General features: G+C 34.6%; 1 long non-coding RNA gene across 3 annotated transcripts in view; it reads left to right on the top strand.

The window, feature by feature from the left end:
• The window catches only part of LOC110829473 (uncharacterized), a 414,372-nt gene that overhangs the window by 206,874 nt on the left and 196,543 nt on the right, over window positions 1-10,955 (top strand). The gene's annotated exons all lie outside the window — the stretch shown is intronic.

A 10,955-nucleotide genomic window follows, 5' to 3' on the forward strand; every position in this document is an offset into this window, starting at 1 on the left:
AGGAATACGTCTTAGGGGTTCATTTATAAGTTAATAAACATTTGACAATTAGCGACTGAATCTTAAAGATCTCTCTGTGTGTCCATCTATCGTCATCTATCTATGTATATTTTCAGACTGTGTTGTTGAGAAAAGAAATCTTTACTTTTTATAAGATGATAGAGTTGCGTCATATTGTGAAAATATATATTTAATTAATTAATCTTTGTCCGTCTAATCACAATTTAAAATTTAAAATTAAGATAATTAAAATACCATGTGATGCTCCTTATCGAAACATTCGATTTACATTTAGAACATCTCTTTCTCACTACATGTTTCAGTTCTTAGATGAACCATCTTCAGGTGTGTAAAAATTAAAATTATATAAACTTAAAACTTAATCATAATTTCTTATATGCAACCTTTTTTGAAGTTGTTTATCAGTTATTAGTGACGTTCACTTCCAGATTCTATTTTAATATATTTGAGGATCGTGTTTACAGAGGCTCTTGTATATTAAGATTTTTGAACCCTCGGGTTAATGGGAGAAGGCGAGCTGTATTTCTAAGGTGTCTCGTTTATTTAATAGAAAGGACCAATGTAGTGTGAAGTAGGTTCTGATTTATATCCTAGGCTCCTCAGCGGAAGATGTTTGCACGGGCTGTCGTGATAATCTCTGTAACAAGAAACACAAATTCGCTTCGGCATAAATTGAATGTTTACTGGACCGGATTTCATTTGTGTCTGTAGCATAAACATAATAAGCTTTCTAACAAGAAACAAATATAGGTGGCGTTTAAAAAGTGTGTGACCCAGACAGGCGATTTGCCATTTCAGTATACCTGCCACAGATCCACTACTCATGATCATTCTTTAGCATTAGCCCATCAGTAAACAATGCTCACAAAGAGGTTTCATTCACTGTCTAACTCATTTCGTCCTTTATTTAATCAGTACACGAATTTTACTTTGAAATCTAAAATGTTAAGCTTCTCATTTTGTAGACTAACTTTGCCGTCCTTTGCGTAGACAACTACTTCTTTCATAGTGAAGTTCAGGTCGTCACAGCGGTAAGTATCGAGATGGCTGTGTTCTGGGTTGCTGGGCCGTGTTGTGTGGTAGAAATTTGCCCTTGTTGAGACTTCAAATAGAAATTTCGTCTCTCAACTTGAGGTAAATTTACGATTTAGCAGTTTTAAAACTTACCTTTCTCTTTCAATCTTCCTACCTTTATTTTCATTTCTTTATCTTCCTTTATATCTTCTTTACTTTCTCTCCTTCTATATTCCTTTCCGTGTCGGAAGACTCAGGAGGGATCCTGTTTCAACAGCACAGTGAGATACTGTCACATTCTGTCTGAACTCCCAAGTAATCACAATTTTGGGAAACAATTGTTACGTCTGTCACAAGGCACGAATTTCAATGACCTCTACAAAGACAAGCGGTCGGATTGGTTCTTCATTTGTTACAACGAAGAGAGCTTTCTAGGACGAATCGTGCAGAATCTCTGAGAGGGAGAGACCACGGCGCAATACGGGTCTTCAGCCAATACGTCATGGGGCTCGTTAGCAACATCTGTTCTTTTTTTACGAGCTGATCTTGGAAAGTCTTCTTGGAACTTACATTTCAACTAATTACTAAGTAGTTAAATCGCAGTCGAGTGGTTACCGCTACTGTTTCGTATTCAGAAGGTATCAGGTTCGTATCTCGGTCTTCGGAGATCAGCTATCTTGTTCGGTGTTTCGTGGTTTTTCGTAGTTTCTCCAGTAAATTAAGTGGTACCTTAAATTAGGCCACGAGAGCTTGCTTCGACATCCTTTTCAATTCTTTACTCATTAAGAATCCTGTGATTCAACGCTGTATCGTCTTAGCTGCTAAGAACTTTAAGCAAAATTTAAGTAAATACCAAACTACATTACTAACGCTATGGTACAGAGTCTTAATTGAAAAGTTTGTAGTAGCTAACCTAATCAAGAAATAATCTGTTTTATTGACTCAGAAGTGATACCTAGTTTCAAGGCTGTACAAAAAAAAATAATTATATATTTTAACCCTTAAGTTTTGATACTTTAAGAAAGTTGTAAGTTTATGAAATAAATGATGTCATCCGTAGACACATTGCTTATACACGGAGTGTAATAAATCCGTGGGAGAATACTGGTCACTCATTCCCTGCGCTGTCCTAACAAAGGCAAACTCAAAACGTGTTATGACCGCGGTACCTAGTTTCCCAGGCGCAGTGCTGACAAACATTACTTTTGTAATTGTATTATCTTTGTAGTTGTTACTTGGGAAAAAAGATCATGATAATAGGAATACGTGAGATGCGAGTGTTATTAAGGGGTGACCTTTAAATATATATTAATTGAAAGAGAACGCAAGTTCATGGTCCCAAGAAATAACTGTTTTGCTACAAAATATATGTATGGCAAGCTACTTGTCCTTAATTAAAGTTTAGTATGTAATTGGGTTTCTGGAAGAAACGGTTCTTAAATGTAATTCTTCTATCCAGGATATTGTGTTGCTTATTTTGGTCTCTGCGTTTAATAAATAGATATTCCACCTGGTGTTAGGCTGCCACAGATCTCTGTATAGATTCCTCAATCAAATATATTATTTATTTATTTTAAAAAATAGATGTTCCGGCACTCAAATAAGTTAAGTCATTATTCATATTATTTAGAACATTTCTATATATTTACTGTGCACAAAATATATTCGACTGATACATAAGCAAAGGACACGTGCCTTGTTTCTTTCAATTTCCTAAAACTCAAGGTAAGTTAACACAGTTAACAGTGTCTTTGTCATTTAGCAATTAATTAGACGACAAATGATCGTTTGTTTAAAAAATTAAGTTCGATAACGTTTAGGGTAGGTATCAAACAACACATATCACCAAACTGATTTGAGCTTTTACAGTTATATGTGAACAGACGGACGGACAGACAGTTCCTCCACATAACATATTTATTTTATTAACTTCCTAAGAGGATACCATAATAGCGATTACGAAACAAAAATACATTTAACAAGTGTGTAGCAATTTAAGGTTCAGGTTTATGTGTTATATACAACAGTGACCTTTTGCACTTAACCTTGCAGTGGGAGGGGGGGGGGTCAGTGGAACTACAGTAGAATTCAAGGTCAGGTATGTATGTGCCTGGTGGAGGTGTGTATGTAACACTTCGGACTGTGTTCGTAAAAAGTACAATAGGTTATTTACGTCATTATTATAATCATGTAACGGTTCTGTGAAGAATTCAGTGAGTTTTGGGACCCGTCACTGAATGACAGTTCAGTACGTAGCTATTTCGTCCGTGGTTCGGATACCCTTCGGCGGATTATGCCCTCATTTTATAGTGTTTCACGTTGTGTCCTGCGTAAACAGACCTTATTATGGCCAAAAAAATTCTACAATATTCATAAATCCAGATAAAAATCAAAATAGGAAAGGGACGTATTTATAACTTAAAAGGAAGTAACTTTCGGTAAATAAATTTCTTATGTCGAGAGGATTGTGGCAAGAGGGCTTATCAACATAATGACAGATTTATGGCAGACTAACGTCTTGTATTTATTTGGTTTCATGCGCCATATGTGACTGTCTGTATCCATGTGTAAGGCAGCATCATAATTATGCATGACATTCATGTTAATTCGCCCTACATTTTTTTTGCAGCTTAAGCTTAGTAACATTGTTCTACGTGGAATATATAGCGCCATTGTGTCTTAGGAATATTCGCCATTTTAAATTTGTTGACCTCATCTGAATGTTTAGGAGCAATGCTCATTTGTAAGTTACTCCGGAGGAACTGAAGCAGAGTTAGTTAATCTGTCTGGGCAGTGTTCCTTAATCTATGAGTACTATTACCATATGGGTTTTTAGCCTGGTTTCCTTTTAAATATAAAAGCCTAAACATTACGTTATAAAAATTTATACTTCTTTGTATTGTTCTTTGTGGGTCTGAAGTTTATTCTGTTTTTCCCGAGAGAAGGTGTTTGAGAACAAGTTTCTGAAAAGTTGGACTCAGTACAGAGGTCTCACTGCAACATTGGTGGTTGTTAAATGACGACGGATGAGTTAAGCAAAATATATAACACGAACTGGAATATTGAAAACGTATAGATTCTACAGATTTAGTCTATAAGGACCAAGCGTACATGGATAATATAAATTAATATATGATAAATGTTTCAGCTGGTGTGGACTAGATTATTCTTGCTACAAGTAGGGTTCATTGACAGATCTCTTAATACGATATTGGACCCTTGGATTCCACTTCATGTATTGACTTTTTAGAAGACGTATATAACAGCAATACGTGAACAATAATGAATTCTGGCAAAAAAATTAGATGTTCTTGTACTTAAAAACAAAATAAAATATAATAAAATAAAGAAACATGAAAAGCATAAGTGGACGATTAAACTGAAACTAAGAAGCAGTAGAAACCTTCTTAAAATTAAACAGAAGAAGCTTAACCCTCTAAAGCCGATGCTCGTCTAAATAATATTAGGAATTCGGTCCGTACCGGAAAGAAAACTCTACACTTCACCTTTACAAAAATTAATTTGTTAATTTCATTTAATAAAACAATCGCTGTTTACCCTGAGAATCATACGGAACCCACAAATACCTAATGAAGAGTTACTGATTGTTAAAGCAGGTGGTACATATACTTACCACAAGGCTTTTAATGGTTGACAAAGAGAAACAAATAATACGCAATGTTTCAAGGATTAGAAAAAGAATATAGGCTAAATGGAATGGTAACTATAAATTTGCAATAAAACGACAAGTTATAACAAAAAATTGCTACGATTCGGAACTCATGCAGGCAGATGGAAGATACGATTCTTTAAGGAAAGAGATGCATGTTTCGATCTGACACGAGTAGCTGTTACAATCGAATGTGATTCAGTGCCTCTGACACAATTTCAGCATCTGCTAAATGACACCTGAACCACGTCTAATTACTTACAACCAGAGTGATGGTGTTGCTGCCTCAACGAAATTTCAGTCTCTGACGTCCTGCTAAATTAATGTCTTTGCCTCCTTACACAAACCGCCGCTCACAATTCCATGGAAGATGTCAATTGTCAGTAAGAAAATGAAGAAAACATGACGTGTAATTTTGAGCCTAAATGCCCATCTGTTACGTCCTTACACCAGCAAACAGAGGCAACAACCACGAGTCCAGAACGTCTTCTCGCCGACCGTTCTTTATTTTACTTATTATTTATATATTAAATCTTGTCCGTCTAATCACAATAATTCTTATTAAATATTAAAATATTACAATAATTAACATTTTAAAATATTTAAAATATTAAATGATGTTCTTTATCGAAATATTCGATTTACATTAGACCATCATTTTTCATGTTTCACGACATGTTTCAGTTCCTAAAAGAACCATCCTCAGGTGTATATAATTATATAAAGCTTCAAAACGATAAATAATTCAAATACAATTTTCATACATTATGCCAGCGTACATTTTTATCAGATTTTTTCCCAGATGTCAAATGATGTTCTTTTTCAGATTTTTATTCCATTTTTGATAACACGCTCGATGTTGTTCTGTATATATCATGCTCAATTGTGACTTTAGTGTGGGTGAACGTTTTGATGTTTTTTTATCAGTCAGAAATGTTGTAGAGGAGTTACATCTGTCTGGAAGTATTGCCGTGTTTTCTTAATTATTGTAATATTTTAATATTTAATAAGAATTATTGTGATTAGACGGACAAGATTTAATATATATTTATTATATCACAATATGACGCAACTTTACCATCTTATTATTTATTTTTCTATTTCCAATTTCACTGTTTCTCCCTTTTCATACCCCTCCTCTTCATATTCATCCTCCTATTTCGCTTCTCCTACTTCCTCTTTTCATATTTCACTCCTTTTCTTATTCTCCACAGTTTCTCTTCATTTGTCGTTGCATTTTTATTTCCATTAATTGCTGTAAAAACCTTTTTATATATTTCCTGGTTAAAAAGTTCTCAATTTATGATTCCTGTATTAGTTGTTTCATTTCCTATATTATGATTAATTAGCAACGTGGTCATGTTTGGACATGATAATTAATTTGAGGTATAATTTTATGTTATTTTCTCAAACGTATATTTCTCATCGTTTCTATATGCATGTCAGTGAGACAAGGGCATTAACACATAGGAACCATTTTACACACATAAATATTTAATGTTATCAATTAATATCTGATTACTTAGGCGTTTTGCCCCACATAGTAACATTGCTTGGACCAGTGCTAAAGTTCCAGTGATATTTTTAATAGGAATCATAATCTTATTAGCCTATTTATTATGTTTTGGTTCCAAACGGTTATTATAAATTCATTTTTTTAAAATTATTAAAATGTACAGTAACTACGAAATTTATTAAAGTCTCTTAGTTACTCCTAGATCTGTTTTATATCCTGGTTATTTTTATTGTATTTTATCCTTATTAAATTTTACCAATAGTTTCTATATTATTAACATAAATTTCGACTCCTTTGTACAATGCACTTAGGCCTATTTATAACAAAGTATTTAATATGTAGCGACTGTTTTTGTAAAACACATCTCTGCTGCAATAATTTTGTTTTAAAGTTTTTGAAGAGCCTGTCTGTACGATACGTTTTCTGTCTATCGGTCCCCTAATTCAATTGCATACACAAAACCTACATACAGTAATTTATACATTTTCTTGACTCTATCTTCACAATTAACTTTTATGATCCAACATGGCCACCGTGCGTACTTTTGAGTTGAAGAAAACAGCAAAACCTTTGATATTAGAGTGAGAATTATTCACGGTAGTAGAAAGACATATTAACATATTCGTGTAATATAAAATATTTCATCTAACAAAAAAATACTAGAATGAAAGTTATGCCCTAAGGCAGTAAAGCTGATGTTGCTGTACAGAGATGCAGGCATTTGTATTTGGGCGTATGAACACTAATAATAATTCACATTTGTCAGAACATTATAAACGCAAGAAGTCGGTCATCTGTAAATTAGTTATTTTGTTGACATTCCCTTCTGACATAGGCGGTTTATAAGATGTTTGAAAAGCATTCAACTGTTTCTGAATGTATTTTACAAAAGAGCCAAGTTAACGATACGATGGCTACGCGAACTATTTTAATGCGAGGACAATCATTGCGAACTGACTTCGGAAATACGTAATGTGAAATGCTACAAAAGCACTGATTAGTGGTTTGGGAAATTACCCTCTCTTACAAGTCGGTATCCTGAAGTACATTAAGTATATAGCAAGTACTTTTTAGTAATCGTTTGTTATTCTGTAAAAGATTTTCACTCTGATCACTGCCACAGTCGTATCTTCACATATACTTTAAGAATTCCGTCTTTATTTCAAATAGTCTGATCGGCAAATTGTTCTCAATGTCCTCCACTTCCTCCCTGCTCCACTGGTATACAGTAATTATAAAATGAAGCATACATACGGAGACAAGACATGCATACAAAAAATTTAACTTTAAAATCTTAAGGTTGAATCTCAATTTTTGACGATGAAAAATTAATATTAAAATGTATATTAAAAATAAAGTGTATGGCTTTTCTGGATTCAAGTAGGTTATGGTAGGGGAAATTGATGTATTTTTGTGACTGATGATGAACTTTGTTTCCGTTAAAATCGGGGAATTTCTTGTCTAGCCGAGTTACTGTAATCTTTTCAAGAAGGTTTAATCCACGGAGTTGTAGCGTTGAAGGTGCATATGAACCCGTTCACCTTCCACGCATCAACGTTTGTTAGTAAGAAGTTGTACCGGTGTGTAGGCAGCATTCTTCTGGTATTGTGTAGGGGTCTGTTTATTGAACAATGACGCTGGAGGTGTGGTCGGAAGCCTGTCTTGCAGGAGGTTCACTAAAAGCGGCCAGCACAGACGAAGTTAGCAGACTGGGGTCAAGGCATGACCTAATAATGGGCAAACTATTAAAGAAAATATATAGAAAATGCTCTAACATTTTTTGACTTTACGCAGTCCTGATAACAAAATAATATTCTTCATTGACATATATTTCACCCTTATTCAAAATCATTATTGTTGATAATAATTGTACGCATGGACATAGGTGTTACTTTAGTTTATGTATAAAATATATATATATATATAGGTGGTTAAAGCGCTGGTTTTGTTTTCTGGGTATTCCGGGTTCAAACCTCGGCCTGGTGACTAGGTATCTCGACATGATTATTTTAGTCGATCGAGAAAATTATGATATAGTATCGCAAAATAGTCTATTCTGCTTACTTCCACATTTTTTCAGTTTATAATTAGAAGCCAATGCATAGATAATTATAGCTTGAAAACGTCATGGGAAGAGACCACGTGGTATATAGGCTTATGTGGGAGAATAATATTAAAATTGTCAGTGTATGGATTGAAATTATCTGGCGTAGTATAGTCAAATTACTGTTTCTATGAACACAGTATTTTACATTCGATTATCTTAAAAACGTGGAATTTCTTTACTAAGAGGTTTGCTTTGTATTAGCGAGCCAGGAGACCGACCGATCGATGTTTTTCTTGGGAGTTCCTCAGTTCCTCCAGACAAATTCCGGGGTAGTACCTTATATTGTACCGAGATCGTCTTTATCTTCGACTATTATTCCTATCATGTGAGATTATTCGTGGTGCTATTAGAATTGACGTAACTTCTAGTCTCCATACATCTTGAACTTGTTGTGAAAAGATGATATGTTTATATTTATTTATATCTTCCATGGAGGTATTTTGCACGTTGCTACTTGAGCTTATGAATGAAAAACTCGCCTAAATAATATTTAAAATTTCAGTCCTTACCGCAAAGGAAAAAAAAAACATCTCAATTACAAACATTAATTAGCCAATACTGCTTAAAGAAATAATCGCTGTTTAGTCTGAGGATCTCATGACACCGCAAATACAACGAGTTGACAAAATGTACAGTATTGTTTCTTAAAGCAGGTGATAACAGACTGGCTTTAATGATGTGTAATTTAAATGGTGAGAATTAACAAGCGTTTCAGGGTGAAGATGGCTGCTACAATGTTTGCCGAAACGTTTGATAATCCACCAATAGACGCTGCCTGAACTGGAAACGCGAAAACAAACTAATGGATTAAAGAGTTAATGTGATTGTTACGTCAACCAGACGCAGGTCTACCTAATTCTCTTGCTGTACTTCAGTATTTGGCCAGGTCATGATTGTTCCGTCGAAATCGGTCAACTGTCCTGCCCCATCATCTATACAGAATGACCGACAAAGTTACTACAGGGGTAAGGACGAAATGAATCACAAAATAATCGGTCCGCGTGTCTTGACACCGTTCCCATCCGAGATACGAGGCATGAAACTCGATACCTCGATACGTGCTAGAGCGCAAGTGTCGATTTTTATTCAATGCTACAAAAGGGCAGGTCTCAGTTAAAACGACCTTGACACGTTCTGTTTCTGTCGTCAGTGCGAAGAAATCGCTGTTGTCCTCTGCACGCAGAGAAGACTGTTAATCTGAACAAGCTCTTACTAATTCGGTACAACAGTTGTGTCTCAGAAATATATGGATATTTACGTTCATAAAACTGAAATAACATATTTCGCACTAAGACCAGTACTACGGACGTTTATTATTGTCAGTGATTTTTAAATTTTGCGTTCTGAATGTGTAAGATCTTGATTTTTGTTAGATAGCAAACTGAATTTTCATTTTCATGTTGATTTTGTATATTTTCAAGCACTAAGGATTTAGGATTTATTCATGATATCACTTTAGTTTGCTCTCTTTAAGAGAGTCTGTTTTATTAATGTTTTAATTAGGTCAAAGCTAGAATATGCATCTCTCACTCGAATAATCTTACATTCACTGATTCTAGTAAAAAAAAATGTGAGGAAATTTCGACAATTATATTTAATTCAGTGCGTTTAATTACATACATATGATACAATTCTGAATTGTTTAAAAATTAGACCATTTTATTCAATACGACGGCATTTCAAGGTAAAAATAAATTGTGGTCTTGACATTTGTGTGTCTTAAATCTCATATTAAGTTGATTTTCTACTTTCAGCGTGGGTAGTCAAATAACATATCCCAATTTTGACACATTTTTTTTTTACATTCTATAATTTATCTACGCAAAACAACAATTAGAATTTATGCATCATAACTATTCTTTTCCTTCCAATTGTTGCATCCTCTAAAGTACCCAGATTCGAAATAAAACGATTAATATTTGGTATTACTCCTTTTGACTGAGATTGTTCAATTTCGAAGCCTCTGCCTACAGGGAGACACGCTAACATAAGTCCATACCCTAAGAGGGATTAAAATATGAACCACGACGCTTAAAGTGTCCGAGATAATATGAATCTTCAATTAATTATAAGTGAACCGAAAATTGTGATAAATAAATTTTGGTTCAGATCAGAGTTTAAAACGCACTTTCATAGGTCCTCGCTCCTTTCGGGAAGCCGAGAGGGGAAGGAGATTGTTAAAAAACAAATGACTACGAAACCCACGCCACAGGAATGCTATTTCCTGTATGGATGACGATATAAGAAGACACGAGACCTAATTTGTTTAGCCTGGAAACCGTCCCGGATTATTTTATTGTCAAGTAACCATGACCGAGAACCTAGTGACAAATATTTTATCTCGTATGGCCTGCATTTAAAATCAAAACTTAGTCTCAACACAAATCACGAACCGTGTAATATAATTACATCGAGGAAAAGGTGTGTTATGGAAGTTAATTTCGTCTGGCTTCCCACAATAGTAATCACCCTCCTTGCCTTCTAATCTGGAACGTCCGTGCACGGTGGCTTTTCGCTGCTGCTGAAATAAGGATAATTTGTTTTCTCATTGCACGCTCCAAAACCTTCGGTTGTTTTCCCTCTCTCCACCCCCACTTCATGTTCAGTTCAATTTCAGGTGGTAATAA

This window comes from Zootermopsis nevadensis, unplaced genomic scaffold (assembly GCF_977971745.1).
Source record: "Zootermopsis nevadensis isolate Lab colony 2312 unplaced genomic scaffold, Znev_1.0 Znev_ptg000017l, whole genome shotgun sequence".
Classification (NCBI taxonomy): Eukaryota; Metazoa; Arthropoda; class Insecta; order Blattodea; family Termopsidae; genus Zootermopsis; species Zootermopsis nevadensis.